This window comes from Macaca thibetana, chromosome 12 (assembly GCF_024542745.1).
Source record: "Macaca thibetana thibetana isolate TM-01 chromosome 12, ASM2454274v1, whole genome shotgun sequence".
Lineage (NCBI taxonomy): Eukaryota > Metazoa > Chordata > Mammalia > Primates > Cercopithecidae > Macaca > Macaca thibetana.
The window spans coordinates 87,897,437-87,903,146 of record NC_065589.1 but is presented as its reverse complement, the minus strand read 5'-3'; the positions used below and the strand labels follow the sequence as shown (position 1 = coordinate 87,903,146).

The following is a 5,710-nucleotide window of genomic DNA, read 5'->3' as shown; positions in this document are numbered from 1 at the left end:
CCCATCTGTTCTTTATACATATGGCAGAATTCAGCTGTGACTTTTTCTGGTCCAGGGGTTTTTCTGGTTGATAGTTTTTTGTTATGAGTTCAATTTCAGAACAAGTTATTGGTCAGTTCAGGGATTCAGTTACTTCCTGGTTCAATTTTGGGAATTTGTGTGCTTCCAGCAAATTATTCATTTCTTATTTTGTGTTTTTCTCATTGGTGTGTGTAAAAGTGTTCATACTAGTCCTGGAATGTTTTCGTATTTCTGTGGGTTCAGTGGTAATGTCTCCTTTCTCATTTTGGATTGTGTTTATTTGGTTCTTCTCTCTTTTCATTTGTTAGTCTAGTTAATGATCTATCAATCTTATTTATGCTTTCAAAAAACCAATTTATGGTTTTCTTGATCTTTTATTGTTTTTTTCCTTCTCAATTTCATTCAGTTCAGCTCTAATTTTGGTTATTTTTTCTCTTCTGCTAGCTTTCGGGTTGGTTTGCTCTTGTCTTTCTAGTCCCTCTAGGTGTGATGTTAGTTTGTTAATTTGAAATTAACAAATCTAACTTTGTGATGTGCACTTTTAGTACTATAGATTTTCCTCTTTACGTGGCTTTAGCTGTGTCCCAGAGATTCTGCTATGTTGTATCTTTGTTTATATTAGTTTCAAAGAATTTCTTGTTTTCTGCTTCAATTTCACTGTTTTCCCAAAAGTCATTTCAGAGCAGCTTGTTTCATTTTTATGTAATTGTATGATTTTGAGAGATCTTCTTGGTATTGCTTTTTATTTTTTATTATACTGTGGTCCAAGAATGCGGATGGTATAACTTTGAGTTTCTTTAATTTCTTGAAATTTTTTTATAGCTGAGCATGTGGTCAATTTTAGAGTATGTGACATGTGCAGATAAGAGGAATGTATTTTCTGTGGTTGATGGGGGAAGCATTCTAAATAAATATAATATATATTATATGTAATATATATTATATTCTGTATATATAATATATATTTATATAACATGTATCTATATATCTGTTAGATCTATTTCATCAAGTGTTTAGGTCCCCAAATATCTTTGTTAGTTTTGTGCCTTGATGATATTTATAATACTGTCAGTGAGGTGTTGAAGTCTCCCACTATTATTGTGTGGTTATCCAAGTTTTTTTTGTAGGTGTCTGTGAATTTGTTTGATAAATCTGGATGCACCACTGTTGGGTGCTTATATATTTGGGATAGTTAAGTCTTCTTGTTGAATTGAAATGTTTATCATTATGTAATTATCGTTATGTAATTGAAATGTTTATCATTTTTTGTTCTTTTTGATTATTGTTTATTTAAAATCTGTTTAGTCTGAAATAAGAATAGCAACCCTTGCTCTTTTTTGGTTTTAATTTGCTTGATAGATCTTTCTCCATCACTTTACTTTGAGCCTACAGGTGTTATTGTGTGTGAGATGGGTCACTTGACAATAGCATATACTTGGTCTTTCTTCTTTATGCAACTTGCCACTCTGTGCATTTCAAGTGAGCATATAGTTCATTAATGTTCAAGGTTAATATTAATGTATATGGATTTGATTTCATCATTGTGTTGTTAGCTGGTTGTTATGTAGGCTTAATTGTGGAGTTTCTTAACGGTGTCAATATTCTATGAACTTAAATGTGTTTTTATGGTGGCTGGTAGTGACTTTTCATTTCCATGTTTAGCATTCCCTTAAGAACCTCATGTAAGGCAGATGTGGTGGTAACAAATTCCTTAATCGTTTGCTTGTCTGACAAAGATTTTATTTCTCCTTCACTTATGAAGCTTAGTTTGACTGGATATAAAATTCTTGGTTGGAATTTCTTTTCTTAAGTATACTGAATGTATGTCCCCAATCTCTTCTGGATTGTAGGGTTTCTGCTGAAAGTCCTGCCGTTAGCTTGATGAAGTTACCTGTGTAGATGACCTGTTCCTTTTCTCTAGCTGCCTTTAATATATTTTCTTTTTAATGACTTTAGAGAATTTGATGTTTCTGTGTCTTGAGGATGGTCATCTTGTATTGTACCTTGCAGAGGTTCTCTGAATTTCCTAAATTCAAATGTTAACCTCTCTAGCAAGGTTGGGAAAAAATTCATGGACAATATCCTCAAATATGTTTTTCAAGTTGCTTACACGCCTTCCTTCTCCATCAGAGATGCCAACGAGTCATAGGTTTACCCTCTTTACATAATCCCATATTTCTCAGAGGTTTGTTTATTCTTTTTAATTTTTTTCATTATTTTTGCCTGACTAAATTAATTTGAAAAACTGGCCTTTGCACTCTAAGATTCTTTTCTCAGCTTGGTCTATTCTGCTGTTAATACATCTGATTGTGTTTTGAAATTCTTGTAGTGGGTTCTTCAGCCCTATCATATCAGTTTGATTCTTTCTTAATATGGCCATTTTATCTTGAATCATTTGACTGGATTAAAAATATGGAATGCTTCACAAATTTGTGTGTCATCCATGCACAGGAGCCATGCTAATCTCTGTATCACACCAATTTCAGTACATGCATTGCTAAAGTGAGGATAATATTGGAGTTTTGAAATGGTAACAAATTATTTAAAATATCACTTTCTGCAGCATTAATGGAAGTTTTTTTTTTTTTTAACAATTTGAGCTATAGAAGGCAATCAGTTTGATTTTGACTACTCAAGGGGAAGAAAGAATAATGAGGATGTTCAGTTCATAATGCTTCATTTTATAATGTGAAGAAGTTTTGGACCTTATATCTATCAAGTGATGTTAATTAACCCCTTAAATCAGCAACCTCTGGAGCTAATCTACTTCATATAAATTTTTCAGAACACTGGGAAATAAATTTGAAAAATTCTTAGTTGGTATGTAAAACCCTTTGAGTTTATTGTTTGGGACTGTTGCTTTGGGATCACTTGATTTTTCAAGCAATTTATTGGATTAATGTTTCACAAAAAAAAATGAATGACTTATCTACTCTCAAAATCCTTTCATCAATAACATCTCTCAATTTTCTATTACAAATAAGATACTTGGTATGTAAGTATTAAATATTATGATTATAAAATCACAGCATGAGTTAGGATAAGCTTTTAGAGTCTGTTTAAAAAGTAAAGTATTCATTTTTGTTATAATGATCAAACAATGAGTACCCATTCATAAACAGTATGCTAAGAGTTGACAACATGCTATAAGCCCTTTTGGGCTTATAAAGGTGGATTTTTCAGTATCTTGTTACTTATGTATTTTTTCTCATAATTTTCTAATTTAGACATGTGAGCTTGGTAGCAAGATAAATTGAAACTAGCAGGAGGCTCATGTTGTAGTATTTGTTCTGCTAACTCCCTGTGGGATTTATGTGTATGACTTTTCTCAGCTACAAATTTCTCACTGTAAAGAATGGGCTGTTGGAGCAGGTTGTATCTACTGTTTTTCTATCTGTAGCACTCCATGATTCTGTAGCTGTATACTGGTTTGCTAAGCAATTTTGCGAATCATATAATATTCAGTAAGTGGAATATGGTAGCATATTAATAGTTTTTAATATTATAAATATTGTACTATTATTGTGTTAGCTTGAACTAACAGAACTTCTAGATGATATGAACTTCTAGATCATAATATTCACATCAGGACAATTTTTTAAAAACAGAAATCTTAATAAAATATAATTTTCAGGATAGTCATCTGGACATCTGCATTTTTAATAAACGCTAGCTGATTTTAATAATCATGCAAGTTTGAAAAACACTGAATTGGGCACCATAGGAACTGTGCACTGAGAAGAATTTGGTAATATATTTGGAAATTTTGGCCTGCAAGTGCAGAAAATCCATCTGAAAAACCCAAGAGTAAACTATTCTTCAATCTCTAGAAAATTCAGGGCTCAAGTTATGTCATCAGGGTCTAATTTCTCTTTCTTCCACTCTATGCGTGTTAAGTTTTAATTAAAGTTAAACATACACTTACCATAGGAATTAACAGTCCTGCTCTAAGTATTTCATCAGAGAAAAAAAATTCTCTCAAAAAGTTACAAATGTACGTGTAAACACTACTCATTAATAACTGAAATTTGAAAACATCTCAATAACTTTTAATGGGTGAGTGCATAAACATTCTCACACACCTAGACAATATAATACCTGTCAGAATTAAAATCAAATGAACAATGGATGAATGTCAAAAATATGACTGCATCTAGAAAGGTGTATGCTAAGTGAAAAAAGCCAGAAAAAAAAAGTTACATCTTGTAGGATTTCATATACATGACTTCCGGAAAAATGCAAATGTATAGGGACTAAGAATAGATCATTATTTCCCAGGAATAAGGGAAAGCGGGGGATGTGACTACAAACGGACAGGATAAGACATTTAATTGTGGTGAGGGGATTTTTCTGTGTCCTGATTGTAATGGTAGTCACATGACACTATGTATTTTTCAATATTTACAGAACTGTACATATTGAACTGTGTACTAAAAAGTTTAAGTTGCTGTGTATAAATTAAAAATAAAATCACCTTATTTCCTGACACATTTTCTCTTGCTGTTACATCATAAACTCAGTAGATATATAGCACAGAAAAAACAATATTATAATATGATGGAGATTGTTCATTTATTTGGGTAATATTAAAAGACTTCAATTATGGCCAAATTATTATTCAAGAAACTAATCATCCATTCCATTCCACACGCAGAAACATTCATTTTATTGACCTTTTATAACACATCTATCAGTAAACCCATAATTACAATGTTTAATACTACTCAGTGACAGTGTAGCCATTAAAAAAGTTAAATTTTGTTCTATAGCAATTTATTACACTTTTAAATCTTATTAATAAGCAAAAATATTTTAGCTAGTTGTTTTTAAAATTTGATATGTTACTTTGTTTTTGACTCATACTAGAAACAGGTTAATTTTTTTTGACAATTAGTCCCATTAGCAAGGATTCTGAGTCAGCAAGGAAAGGGCGTGCATTTTTTATAAAATCCATAAATGATGTACCTGCCCACATAGTTTGGAAATGTTGTTTTAATTAAAGCCTTACACTTAATTATGCAGCCTATGTTGCCTAATATCAATTCATTACAATATAATTTACATACAATCTTTTTGTGATGAGATTAAGGCAATGCACTAAGCTTTAATTATCAAGCAGACAGCTTCCATGAGGAAAGATGAGAATCTATTAAAACCACTCTACCATACTCCTGTTCCAACCACCTTCTCCCAAGATCTCATTTATCTTTACTCAAGAAAATGATGCTACAATGAGCAGAAAACTTGCCTCTGAAATATAATCACTCATAGTTTATACAAACTTGCTTTTAGAAAAATCTCCAATATAAGTTTGAATCATAATTTTTTTACATGTTTGTGAGCAAAGAATTCAATTCTTTCTGTCTTTTACTTTATTTTTTAATAAACTTTTATTTATCAGCCTGACCTAAGTACCCATAATGTAAATGCTAAGGGTAACACAGATTTCATCACGGGAAACTTAGGCAAAGAAGCAGCAGAAATCAGTGGTATACTTACACCATCTTAAAAGAGAAATGCCTGAGAACATTGAACTACGCGCTTTAAAATTACATTTTATATTATAAACAAAATATTATATATAATAAACAGATTATTTGAGAGAAATTGTGTAAGAAATAGATTAACAAATAAGGAAAAATGAAGTTGCTTTTCAAAAGTAATCTGAAACTTCAAAAGTAACTTCAAC

General features: G+C 31.3%; 1 pseudogene; it reads right to left on the bottom strand.

Moving 5' to 3' along the window:
* Positions 1-2,427: 2,427 nt before the first annotated feature.
* LOC126933230 (uncharacterized) lies at positions 2,428-2,527 on the bottom strand (annotated as a pseudogene).
* Between the last annotated feature and the right edge of the window lie 3,183 nt (positions 2,528-5,710).